This window comes from Callorhinus ursinus, unplaced genomic scaffold (genome assembly GCF_003265705.2).
Source record: "Callorhinus ursinus isolate GAN/ISIS: 27379988/994484 unplaced genomic scaffold, GSC_fseal_2.0 scaffold56, whole genome shotgun sequence".
NCBI classification, from domain to species: domain Eukaryota; kingdom Metazoa; phylum Chordata; class Mammalia; order Carnivora; family Otariidae; genus Callorhinus; species Callorhinus ursinus.
The window spans coordinates 1,147,771-1,162,206 of record NW_027397118.1 but is presented as its reverse complement, the minus strand read 5'-3'; positions in this window follow the sequence as shown (position 1 = coordinate 1,162,206).

Here is a 14,436-nt window from a genome sequence, read left to right as displayed (position 1 = left end):
GGCCTCCAGCACTTGCATTACCTTGAGTGGCCCTTGTGCGTCAGTAGTAAGGGTCAGTGGCTAACAGGAGCTCCATTTTACAGATGAGACAACTGAGGCTTGACATGGTGAAGAGACTTCCCTCAAGAGGCCTGAGCTCAGTCAGACCAGGACTCCATCTCTTCTCACTTGCCCGCGGGCTCTCTGACCCTTCAAGTGTCTGCCTTCCACCCTGACTGTCCACGGTCCTCATTGGCATCAGCGACCTTCTAGAGAAGGATGAGGAGCCTTTACAACGATACTGTTGAGAGCAGGGCGGGAGTCACCAGGCCCACCCCGCTTTATAGCAGGAGCCTGGATCTGCCAGGGCTGTGGTGGGCGCCTCTCCCCAGCCGGGCTGTCAGCTCCGCAGGGGCAAGAACCCGGCAGTCCCGCGTCATCTCTCCGAGCGCCTCCCACAGCGCTGGCGGCACAGCTGTTCAGGACATGCGGCTACTTTGGAGGACGGAAACCATTCGGTCTCACCAATGGACGTCTCGGCCACAAAACGCATGCGCGGCGGTGGTCCCAGGTAACGCACGCAAACCTGACCATCCTCCTTCCAGATGCCCTGAGCTGACCCTGCAGCGAACCTGCCCTGCCCCCCTTGGTCCAGGACGTGGGCTTCGGTACCCTGCTCGGGCACCCCAGGTCCCCCTCTTAGCCTCTGGATGTCACGACTTCCTGCCTCGCTGTGCCTCTTCCAGAGACACCTGCTGCACCCCCCTCCCCCCGCCCGGGCCCCGTTCCACCGCCGCGCCTGCCTCCGCCACCCAGCCCTGACAGGATGGCTTTCATCCTCATTCAGATACATATTGTATTGGCTGAGAAACATCAAAGGGGCCGTGTCGTTACATATTCTATTTCTGAGAGGAGAAAGGCAGCCCCTTGCTTTATTAACGTGGCAAATGTTGACTCTTGTAATGAAAAATGCACAAACGCTGGGCAATTTTTGATGAATAGGTAATAAAGAGGAGGGCCCCGAACGGAGAGAATTAATTTCTCTTCGGGGTCTCCATTGCGAGCACGTGGAGTCCCGGTGCGAGGCCACCCTGCCCTTCAGACAGGTCCACGTGGGTATTGAGACCCTGGATGCCCAGATGTGGGCCCAGTCCAGGGACACTAGGCGTGACTATTGAGAGGATTCCAGCAACGCCCTCTTGACTCCAGGACAGTGATATTTATTAGTAATTGCAGTAGTCAAGTCATAAACATCTCAGAAACGAACTGTTAACGTGTGTTCAGCTCTTACAGTCATCATCCGAGAGGAGCCCTATGAGAGGGTACAACTATTCTCATTTCCCATGGGTGGAAACTGAGGTCAGAATGACTTTGTCAAGCTGCCCCGGGGACAAACCACGAGATTTTGAGCTTGGAGCCCAGCCCTGGGAAAACCCGCTGGAGAGAAGTTTGCAAGTGCAAGATGTCTTTTAGCTGCACAGATGTTGTGATGGAGGAAGGACTTGTGATGGTCTTTCTGTCTTATCTCTGGGCCCAACATAGTTGTTGGCACCCAGCACCCATCAATACGTGCTTGTCAACCCCAGAAGATGGGTCTTGCCCAACGGACTGAACTCATCTCTCTTGACTTGTGCCTACTTTGGGGTATTGGTTTGGCAGTTCAGTGGTGTCCAGGCCGTAGGCCAGCTTCTGTGAGATTCTCTTGGTCTTTTGCTCATAGCTGCAAGTCAGCTGGGGCAGCTCCAACCATCACATCTTCACCCTACAGTATCCAAAGCAACTTGCAGGGAGCAAGAGAATGAGAGGTAATTGTTGGGATGCTCTTTTAGTAAGGCGAGGAAAAAAACCTTTCCTAAAAGCCTCCCAGGGGACATTTAGATGTATGTATTCAACTTTTTCACGTTTGATAATGATAAGTTGAAGAAAGGTAAAGGGGGGACACTATAGAGCAAGGAACCCCCAGGTCTGCCCCAAAGTCTCAGCAGGGACCTCTGGGGACTGCTGAGCCCTGCCCCGCCCCCAGTTCAAAGCCTTGGCTCCCAGAAAGACTGACCTGGCCACAAGAAGGCAAAGAACAGGATTTCAACATGACCGAGATTAGCTCCCACACCTGCCCATTGGAATGGTGCTTGAAATAGAAATTAAAGTAACCTATGGAAAATGGAGAAAGGTATTTTCTCTGCCTACCCAGCACTCATTTGTGTTTCTGAAAGCCAAATCGGAGTCCCAGGGGAGAGCGGATAACCAGCAAATGAGAGAGGGAGAGGCAGGATGATGAGACTCAGGGATTTAGGAGGGGATGAGACAAGCTTCGGAATGCTCCTGCTGGGGTGAGGATGATGATGGTATTAATAATTACTGTTTGTCGGCATCTACTGACTATGTCCTCTGTTGGGCACTTTAGAGAGCACATTTTCTCATTTAAACATTACAGCGACCTATGAGGGGAATGGTGTTAGCCCATTTTATAGATGAGGAGCCTGAGTCTCACAGGGCTTAAGTTGCCAAGGGCACATAGCTAGTGAGAGACAAAGCCACGATTAGTCCACTGATGAGTGAGTCTCAGAAACCTGGTATGAGGAGAGACCAGGTGGGGCCAGTGGTCTTTAGCTTCAGCTGACCCCACAGTCAGGCTGTCCCTGGAGTCATCCAAATCTCCCCCAAGCCTCCCTGCTGTTTCCAAGACCTGAGCCCCTGGGGTTCCGAGGTCTCCCAACTGCAGCCGCCCTTCCCGCCCCCTTTGGTGGGATACAATACTGAACGCTGACTCAGACTCAGCACTGGGGATTAAGGGTGGGACTTGGGACTTAGACTAGATCAGAGTTTCCATGGTAGCGTGAGTATGATGGAGTGATAGGGTTCAAACAATGATTGTAGTCATGACATCACCTCACATCTGCTGCCAAATCCTAGCCTTCTGGCAATTGCCATGGCCCCAGAGATGGGCCCTGCTTCCAGCCCCACAAGCCTCCTCTAGGTGGCCTGGCCTGACCCCAGCGCCAGGCACACTCTGCCTGCACACCCTCAGCCCTGAATCCCTCACCTGGATCTGTTCTTCCCAGTGTGGCCTCGGTGCAGACAACCCTCTGGGGCCAAGCCCTACCATTCTATTGCTTCTCTCTCATCCTGCTTCAGCTTTTGGTTTTGGCATATGCTGCCAGCTTGCTAGATACAGCCTTGACTAAGCTGGTGCCAACTCCCCACATCCCACAGGAAGTAGACTTTCCCAGATTATCACGGCAAGCTGTCATGTATGGTTGTGCAGGATGTGCACTGCACAGAGGCTTCCAGCTGGGGGCATGAGCAAAGCTAAACTCAGCCCACACACTGCACACCAAACCATGTGACCTAGCATGGGGCTGTATCTGCTCAGAGGAAGAGGTATCTTCTCTTCACACAAGGCACCATCGGTAAGCCAAGCCAAATCCTAGCTACAGGGGAGGGGACAACTTTCTATACCACGCACCAAGGTGCTATATAAGCTAGCCTGAGCCGAGTCACCCCATGGTTTTAGAAGACTCCGTTTCAAGTCTCGGTTTGTATAAGCTTTGAGACCTAGGAAAAGAGGCATTACCCTTCTTGGCTGCCTCAGTATCTTTGAAGGTCGTTCCAATCATCACAACAGGAGGGGGGGCCAAAGAGTGGGGCCCCTAACCTTCAACAGGCAAGGGAGAAAACAACACCCAGGCCTCTCTGATTTCAAAGGTAAAAGCAGACACCACAGCCTAATTATTTTCCTGACCTGAGAATGAAACTTGATGTAGACCCACTTTTGGACAACACAGACCTGAGAGCAGAGAGAGAAGGAGATTTATTTTCCAGGAAAACTTGAAAGGATCTGTGGCATCCCTGATGCTGTCGCTGATTGAGATAATTCAGGAGCGTTATTTATTCATTATCTGGGGGTTTTTTGGACTCTGAACTCAGAGGTTTGTTTTCCCTCCTTTCCCCTCTCTCCTCTCCCGAATATTTGTTACAGTTGCATTTTTTCAAACCATTTACTGTCGAGAGGGTAAGTGGAGTGACACAGCTCATAACGTGCAAATAAATGGGAACGAAGCTCGTCAGCTCGGGTGGGATGAATTACTGTGGCCAGCGAGATGCAGTGATGGGGAACAGCTGCCGGACGCCAGTGGGGGCTCGAGCAGGTACGGCGCTGGAGTGGCCGGAATAACACTTACTATGATTTATCAAAGAGCACTTGAAAGCCCCTCGGAGGCTTTAAATAGGCATGAAAAGAGGCTTCGTGGCACTCGGGCCCTGGCAGAACAGAGTGATTAGCGGGCTCAAATGCCTGACCTCGTGTGTGGCTTCCGGACTGGAGAAGCCGGAAATCTTCAAAGGCACTCAGGAAAAATGGCCAAGTGGGGGCATTTCCAGGCGAGGGGACTTGGAGCCAAGTCCCAAGGAGGGGGGACGGGGGACTTCCTAGGATGAGGTGAGCAAGCGGGAGGCTTGAGGAACTCATGGGGTGGTACAGAGGCTGCACGAGTGTGGGGGACCTGGAGTCTGGCAAAATAGGGGGCAACCCATGAGAGCAGGGGTTCTTGGTCAAGATTGCCCCAAAGCGTGCATCAGAACTCTAAGACTGTGGTCTGCCCACTGGTCATGCTTGGAGCCACCCAGAAAATTCTCCCTGCCCCAAGTGTTCTCCCCCATTTGCTTGCTATGGTACCTACAATGTCCCCCATTAAAAATGATTCCTTTAGGAGAAGCAGCACCCTATTTGGGCAGGCTTTTTCACGTACAAACTCCTTTGAGAGAGATGGCACAGCCAGATGTCACATATGAATGAATCCTGGGAGGTGTTCGGGCTAAGCTGCAATTTCCCTCCTTTCCCACAGCTTGATATCCACCCCGCCAGTGCAGGAATTTTTGACCTTGGCTCTATTGACAATTTTGGACTGGATAATGCTTGGTGGGAAGAGGGGAGAACCTTCCAAGTTGCATTGTAAGATGTTTTCAGTATCCGTCCTCTCTACAGACTAGATGCCAGAAGTACCCGTTCCCCAAGTCTCGACAGTCAGAAATGTTTCCAGACATTGCTGCACGGCGGTCCCCAGTCACACCCTAGGTTAGACAACCCCTGCTCTTCTGTGCCACCTCTCAGACCGTGCTGGAATGATCTCTTGTGGATCTGCTTCCTTGCTTTGAATTTAAAACAATTTTTTTAATTAATGTTTTTCATGAAAAGAAATCAATTTTAATTGAATTTAACAGAAAAAAAAGGAAGTAAACCTGAAGGAGTTGCTGAGCTTCCAGCTACATGTTTTGTTACAGCAAGACCTATTTAAAGTGAAGGAAACACAGATTACGAAAAGCTGAAGAGTTTGGAGTTATTCGGTTTGGTAAGCTACACACTTCAGTTTTACCGCTGCACGCCCATCCTTCCTCTCAAGTCTCCACCCATTTACTGGTTAAGCCTTGAATCACATCCTCCAAAACTCACATGTTGAAACCCTCAGCCCAAGTGCCTTAGAATGTGAGGTTATTTGGAAATAGGGTCTTCCCAAAAGAAATCTAGCTAAAGTGAAGTCAGCAGAGTGGGCCCTAACCCAGTAGGACTGGTGTCCTTATGAAAAGGGGAAAATCTGGGCATAGAGACAGGTGCACACACAGGAATAACACCGTGTGAAGATGAAGGCAGAGATCGGGGACACCAGGGACTGCTGGCAAACCACTAGACGCCTTTGGGGGGCACCAACCCCTCCAACACCGAGGTCACAAGCTTCCAGGTTTCAGAGCTGTGAGATAAGACATTTTTGTTGTTTGAGTCCCCAACTGGGGGTCCTTTTTACAGCAGCCCTAGCATGCTCATCTAACACTAAATGTTCTTTCCTTTAGTTCTCATTAGCTTTATAGATTAGGTCAACAACATGCACAACTCTCTTCTGTACCCTAATCCCTAAACTCTTCAGTCTGAGCTTATGTATTGAAATGGGGTAAATGGTCCCACCTGGGTCCTTTCCATTACTTCTCATTCCAGAATTCTTTACTTTGACTCACCCCTAAGTTGGCTAGATTTCATTAGGCATTCCTTCCTCCCTTCCTCCCTTCCTACCTCCCTTCCTTCCTTCCTTCCTTCCTCCCTTCTCTCTGTCTCTCTCTCTTCCGGGAAGGATCCCTCGGTCCTACATAACTAAGTTCTTGCATGCTTAAGAGTATGTGTTGTGTTTATAATTGAGTGGTAGTTTGGCTGGGCATAAATCTGAGGGTCTTATTTTTTCCTATGAGAGCATCATAAACATTATTGCCTTATGAGTTGCAAATTGCTGTGGAGAAGTTTGAGGCACACCTGGCTATTTTCCCCCTGGACTTGACCCTCTTCCCCCAATACCCTGCACACCAGATGATGACATGTTATGTTTGACCTCTTTTATCTTCCATGTTTATCATCCCCCATCATTTTGATATTTATACTTTGTATTCTCTTCCATTTCAATGTTATAGTGTTCTCTGACCTGTTTGCTCACCACCTCCCTGGCTGAATTTTTGCTCGTGGGCATTTTTGTGGTGGTTGTTTTCAGTGGTGTACTGGACTCTGTAAAGCTTCTGCCTTCTCTCCGTTTCTTGCCTGAGCTTTGCTAGTTTGCTTTTTCATCAAGACTCTGATTTCCTTTTTGTGGGAAGACCACTGCATATAAATCCTTTGAGTCTGTGGAGGCCCATTTCTCCAATTCTCCCTCTGTTGCATTGAGTAATTCCCCTCGTGGTGTATGCTCTTCAGCAGCTTTTGCCTGGATTTCTTTCCTTCCACCTGATTTTTATTTTTATACCACAATTCTGTTTATCCATTCATCCATCAATGGACACTTGGGTCGCTTTTACTTTTGGCTGTTGTGAGCTACTATAAATGTGCATGTACACATTTCTCATTGAGACCCTGCTTTCAATTCTTTGGTGTATCTCCCCAGAAGAGGAACTGCTGAGTCTTATGGTAATTCTATGTTTAATTTTCTTGAGGAAACACTAGATTGTTCTCCACAGCAGCTGTACTGTTTTATATGCCCACCAACCATGTCCAAGGGTTCTACTTTCTCCACATCCTTGCCAATACTTATTTCCCAGGTTTTTGTTTGCTTGGGTTTTTCTTTTCTTTTTTTTTTTTTTTGATTTTTTTTATTTATTTGAGAGAGAGAGCACGTGCACGCGCATGCACACCAGTGGTGGGGGGAGGAGCAGAGGGAAAGGAAGAGGCAGACTCCTCGCTGAGCAGGGAGCCCGATGTAGGACTCAATCCCAGGACCTGGAGATCATGACCTGAGCAGAAGGCAGACACTTAACTGACTGAGCCAGCCAGGTGCCCTCTAAATTATTCTTATTTGCTACACAGGAAAGGCATAGCAGGACACATTTCCCCCTTGCCACAAGGAACTAACAGGACCCCCCCCTTATGCACCCTGTCCCCCTACTGCCCTGTCCCAGGATCCTACCTGGCCCAGAAAAATATGACCCACATGTCATCAGGGCTCTCTTTGGGTAATAGGAACATAGACCTCCTCTTTATACTTTTTTTTTCTGTTTTATAAGCTTTGAAAAGTGAGCATAATTGTTTTTGGGTTTTTTGTTTTTTTTTTTAGATTTTATTTATTTACTTGAGAGAGAGAGAGAAAGAGAGAGCGCACAAGCAGTGGGAACCGGAGAGGGAGAAGCAGGCTCCCACTGAGCAGGGAGCCCGATGCAGGACTCGATCCCAGGACCCTGGGATCATGACCTGAGCCGAAGGCAGATGCTCAACCTACTGAGCCACACAGGCACCCCAATTGTTTTATGATTATAAGTTGATGACCTTTTAAATGAGCACAGATTTCTAGCTAAAAATAAAGTCATTTTTCTCTACTCCTCTCCAGTAAAAGCTACATAAAACAATCACAATTAAGTCAAAAGAGAGATAAACTTGGATTTGAACAGAGCAAAGACGTGTCGATATCCCCAGACCATCTCTCTTTCTCTGGAACAAAGCTCCAACAGGTGAAGAGAGCTGACACAGCTGTCATACTTCAGGGGGGCATCTGCTTTCTCTGAAAATAAGGTTCACCCCCTCTTAAAAAGACAGGAAACTCTGACACCTGCTACAACATGGATCACTTTAAGGACACTACGCTGAGTGAAGCAAGCCAGCACAAAAAGACAAATACTATATAATCCCACTGATACGAGGTTCCTAGAGTAGTCAAATTTATAGGGACAGAAAGTAGAAAGGTGGGTGCTAGCGGCTGGGGAAGCAGGGAACAAGGAGTTATTATTTAATGGGGACAGACCTTCAGTTTTGCAAGAGGAAAAATGTTCTGTGAATGGAAGGTGGTGATGGATGCTCACCGGTAAGAATGTACTTAATGCCACGGAACTATATACACTTAGAAGTGATTAAGATGGTACATTTCATGTTATGTAGCTTTCACCACAGTTGTAAAAAAAAAAAAAGAAGAAGAAGAAGAAAAACTAAATCAAGAATCAGAGAGAAAACTGAAGCCCAGAGAAAAGACATAGGCATTGCTGGGAGGCAGGTACCCCACCCCCAAGGACGGCATATGCATCTAATCAGTGTTTGGTCCCAGGCTGGCTGCAGGACCAGCGTCTGAGCCCCCCCCCCTGCCTGCTTGGGGGCTCTCAGTGAAGTTGCAGAGTCCAGATCAATGACCTTGGAGTCATCAGGAGATAAAATCAGACAGAATATGATCATTTCAGCCTCAAGGCAGAGGGTAGAGTAGGGGGAGCAGATTTTTAAAAAGATTTATTTATTTACTTGAGAGAGAGCACAGGGAGGGGCAGAGGGAGAGAAAGAGAAGCAGACTCCCCTAAGTGCAGAGCCCAACACGGGGCTTGATCCCACAACCCTGAGATCACGACCTGAGCCAAAATCAGGAGTGGAACGCTCAACCAACTGAGCTGCCCAGGCGCCCTGGGGAGGCAGTTCTTCCAGAGATAAAATGCCCCGTGACTAGAATGTAGACTGGCAATGGAAGAAAGAAGAGGGATAATTCAAATCAGTGCCATTCAGTGTCATTTTCCACAGGTTCACTAGGCTCTCTGTGGTCCACAGCAAGGGTCATGTGTGAGATTCATAATCACCCACGCCTGGTGGGAGGGCAACTGCACTCTCAGCTGGGGCTGGTGTTGCTTCCTGCTGCAACGAGAATTGCCTCTTATGTTTATCATCCATGCTCTAATTTATTCATTCATCTATAAGCGGTCCATTCATTCATGAAGATAGAGGGTGAGAGAGAGCACTTAACCATGTGTGGGTCTGGGAAGCAAAGCAAACACAGCCCATGCCCTGTAGGAGCGAACACTCTAGTGGGAGATACAGACATTTGTCAGGTAATTGGGTGAAGGAATGTAAGTTGCAACCGTGACCAGTGTTGTGCAGGAAGAGTCACGTGGCATAGGGAGAACCCATGAGTGGAAGGGATAATCTGCTGAGGCTACAGGGAAAACTTCCCTGATGAAGCTTGAGCCAAGACCTGAAGGATGAGCTTGGAAAGAGACCTTCTAGCGGTAGGACAAGCATGTGCAAAGGCGCTGTGGTGAGAGGGAACATATAAGAACAAGGAAATGCAAGATGCGTGCATGGCAACGGGGCACTGAGGGTGAGAGCCAGGGGCATGCAAGCTGAAAAACCTCTCAAGGAAGCTGTATTTTCATAGGGGGCAATGCCTCTAGCCAACTTACTCCCTAATGATGGTGTAAGGCACCTTGGCAGTACTTGGAGAAAGAGAGGTGACATGTAAGGGTGTTCAAGTGGGACAAAAAGCACCTGTAGAGGCTTGGTAGCAAGAATGAACATGGTGTAGCCAAAAAATCCACCTGCCTAGAGTGGAAACTCTAGCAAAGCATTTTGATGGGGGCCCTCTCTTGTGCCCCAATTGCCTTGCTTGCCCTCAACTCTAGGGGCCCGCCAGCCAGCTTCCCCATCCCCTAGGGAGGCCTTAGAGGGGCTCCAAGTTACTGGAACCTGGAGCTCAGCTCACCTCTCACGTAATTGAGAACACGCTTGCTGACTTGAGCTTCCTCTTTCCCCATCACCATAGCCTGACTCAAGATTTCTCAGTCTTCATTCCACCTGCTCTGGCTGAAAAGCGGTCCTTCTGTCCAATGCCAGATACTTATTGGACTTCATCAATTTTGAGATGCACTTTTTTCTCAAAGATTTTATTGATTTATTTGAGGGGGGGAGTGTCAGGGGGAGCAGGGAGCCCAATTCAGGGTTCGATCCCAGGACCCTGAGACCATGACCTGAGCCAAAGGCAGCCGCTTAACCAGCTAAGCCACAGAAGTGCCCTGTTTTCTCACATTTTAACATCATTGAAATTGGGAGTGATGCTGGACAGGAAGAGTCGTGACGTAACTGGTGTGCCCTGCACACGTGTGTCAAGGAAAATTCTGTAGACAGTAGTGTAGGATTCTTTTAAGAAAACACAGACATCAATGACTCGGAGCTCAGAAAATCTGTTCTCTGAATATGATTAAGGAATATCTTCACCAATTTATTTCACTTACATTTTCCTTTTTATGTGTACAAATGAACGATCTCTGATAAAAATCTGTGTTTATGTAAGTGTGAAAGAGCGCTCTCATTACGTATGAAATACAAATTCTAAGTGATTAAAGAAGAATCATAATACTTTGGTTGGCAATGACTTTTTACTTTCTTATTATATAAAATAATGATGCATTTTACAATTGACGGAGTCAATGAAATTCCATAAAATGCACTCATAAATGTTAACACTGTTTTTCATCTCCCCCCCACCCCACTGTACACACAGGGTATCCTTTGCTCATTCTTATGCATCTAGGTAGAGTGGAATAAAAAGTTTTAGAATGACTTGGATGAACAACCAGATACCTGCCAGTGATAATCACACTATCCAATATTGGGAGAGAAAATGTGTTTGGTTCACTCAGAAAGTAAATCATCGGGTGAACACACAGGAGGAAGTCTGAGTCAATACGGGAGGATAATTTATTGAAATATTAATTAGAGTCTGTTCTCCCTCTATCTTCCCCTTCAAGCAGGTAGGCGGGCTTTGTAATTCTTGGCCTCTGGAGTCTTATCAGGGCTGCAAACTGAAGCTGCCTGAAGTTGAAGGCTCTTCTGATCGTTTGGGAGAGGAAAGCCATTGACGAGAGGGTGTGCAGCGGCTGGAGTGGGCTGGGGGTGCCCAAGAGGAGCCTTAACGTGAGAAGCAGGGAGCTGGCCTCATCTAAGGCAGGACCTACTCCCCACGGATGGACAAACTCGGCAGAGCTCTGGGAGCTGGACCCTAGCTCCGCAGTTCCTGGCCTCCCCAAAGGTGCTTGGGTCTCATGAATGGAACGGGAGCTGTGGGCCTTGCAGCCAGAGGGGACTGTGCAGGAGGAGACAGGAGGGGCTTTGCCCTGCGTGAGGTCCTGGATGTCCACCCCTCTCAGGAGGTGGGGCAGAGAACACAACTGATCTGAAGTTATAGGTCCCACCAACCTTGGAGCATGAGTCTCCAAGTCAGAAGTAAGTAAATGTAAAGAAAGTGACGGGATATGTTTTATCTTGTGCCCTTGAGTTTGTAAACTGACATCTACAGGCATGACACCAACAAAATTATTCTCCAGGCCTGGGCAGCTAAGCATCCCCTTCCTTGAGCATGGAGTCAGGGTCGCTGGAAGTCTGAAGTGCTCAGACCCTGCTGGAAGAAGAGCACTTCTGGAAGGCTGGGGCTCCCCACATGTCCGTCATGCTGGAGACAGCTTTAATGGGCTTGCTATCACGTGTCCCTCGAAGGCCAGCCCCCCTGGACGGGGCTGTTTGCAAACTCCTCTCCAAAGCAGCTTCCCTTGAAGAGAGTTGCTACACAATCATTACAAATTGATTGCAAAAGAGCTAACAATCATGATTAAATCATTAAATTCTTGTCTACGCTTCAGAGAGCGGTGAGAAAATTAACTTCCCACCAACCTAATTTTTTCCTGAACATGAAATAATGATTTTCTGCCCGTCTAATTACAAAGCCAACATCTGATCAAGCCAGCATCCAGAGGGGATTATCGCATGCACGAGTATTAGACCTCATTACCAGCTTGAGTGCAAAATTATTACATCTTGTAATTGGATGGTGAGATTTATATACAGATCGGCCCGGTTTCTGTAAGATTGTAATTACAAGCTTCGTTGGTTAGCTACTTATCACTCAGCACAGAAGAGAGGGAAATAAGCAACAAAAAAGGCATTTCATTAACCCATAACCCTATCAAGGGAAAGCCACTGTAACACCCATGTCTGCATTAGGGAGAACAGCTAAATTCACAGATGAAACAATTTATTATACTCTTTGCAAATGGGATTGCATTTTGTTTAACCCCTAATGAACTCTTTGGGTAAAGTGTCTGAACAAACCATTCATTTTATAGACAACTAGGTTCAATACAGTAATTATAAGGGGTAACTGACTGAGATAAATGCTCACCTGCTTAGAGGCAGTTGATTAGAGACACAATTGGTGGGCACTGGGCGCCTGCACAAAGGGCCGGCGGCTGGGACAGCGTTGGTTTTCCTGGAGTGGCTGGGAAGGAGCAGGATCCCGCCCGGCAAATCTACTGGACTCGGTGGAAACTCTGCTCCTGCGTTGTCAAGCTTGGCTGGATCGTGCGAGGTTTAATAAAGCCGCAAGGACGGCACCGTTTAACAATTTTAGAGGCACTGGTGTGGAAGCCAGAAATTTAAATACAGCCTGATGAGGGCTCCTCGCGAGCTCCAGATGCGCAACCTAAATTAAATGTTACCTTTTCACATGTTTATGGCACAACAGTGGGCCTCACACAAAGTGGGCTTGGCGGGGTGTGGAACTGAAGGAGGACGTGACACTCAGGGTGGGTTATTTTTCAGCCTACTGACCTGCAGTACTCTCTGCCCAGGAGGCAGCAAACTAAAGCTTGTGCTGCCTGCTTTGGAAACCGGCTGAGCGTGGTGTATTTCCTGGCACATGAAATTTACATGACGCTCAGATTTCAGTGTGCATAAAGTTTTATTAGAACACAGCCACATTCATCAGTTTGTATCGCCTGTGGCGGTTTTCCGCTACAACAGCAGAGCAGTGGAGCCAGAAATGTTGACTATCTGGCCCTTTAGACATTGTCTGCTGATTCCTGTTCCGTTCAACCACACACTCATCTATTCATTCAACAGACACTGACTGAGTATATGCCAGGTCCTGGGCCAGGTGCTGGAATACAAAAAAAGGAAAGGCTACAATTCCTGCCCTCGGGGACCTCACAGGCGGTGGAGGAAATAGACCTGGACAGGGTGGAGCTTCAGCTAACGCAATACCATCCAGCTTCTTCCCAGTCCAACGGCCTGGATTTCCTCAGGGAAACCAGCCTCACCTTGATGCATGCCGTGTCACCTGGCCTCCGTGATGAGTTTGGGGGTGGACACATGGTCCAGTCAGAGCCCATGAGCCACAGGCCAGGACCCTCCGTGGGGAGAAAGGGACACTCCTCTTTTCATTGGAGTTAAACTTCATTGTCTTCAGTCTGGAACCATGGGAAGCATGTTGCTGCCTCAGGAGCTTGGGGAAAAGAACCCAAAGAGGAGATGGAAGAGATGATGGGAGAGACTGGGTCCTGATTTCACTGTTCCAATCCAACTGCCCCTGAAGTCAGTCTACCCCTGGACTTTTCCGTTTTATGAGCCAATAAAGTAGCTTTTTGGCTTGAACCCGTCTACTGCCACAACAGAAAGAATGTACCTAATTTGTACAAGAATAATTACAAAAGTAGGCAGAATGAAGTGTCATGTGCAGGGTGTGAGGAGAGCTTGATTCTCCCAGGGCCTCGAGGACTCCTTCCTGGAAGTGGTAGTTTTTGGGCCTGGACTCAGAAGGCTGTCAGGGTTTTGATAAATAGAGAAAGGGAGTGAGGCTCAGCACGAGCAAGAGCAGGGGAGCACGGAGTAAGTGCAGAAACAGTGTGAAGGAATGCTGACAGGTACTGGTCAGGACCACATCAAGCACACTCATCTCTTCTCCTTCTGATCCACTTCTAAGTATCTTATTCCCAAAGCACTAGGACGCATGAACACCGGAGCCCTCCTTGTCGGGAAGTAGTGAGGGTCACCACCACCCAGAGATGACAGCAGGTGGACTTTAGCTTGTCTATGATGATCTCCTCCTCCTGGTGTCCATACCTCGGTCTACTCCCCTCCCCGGGAGTGTGGGAGAAACTTTCACTTTGCTTCTAACCAATAGGCTATGGCAAAGGCAAAGAGCTGTATGCTGAAAACTATAAAGCACTGATGAAAGAAATCAAAGAAGACCTAAATAAATATAGATAGGCCATGTTTCATGATTGGAGGATTCAATAGTTTGAATGTGTCAGTTCCTACCAAATAGATTTATAGATTAAATACAACTCAAAAACCCCAGCAGGCGTCTTCCTAGGAACATGCAAGCTGATTCTAAAATATACATGAAGAATCAAAGG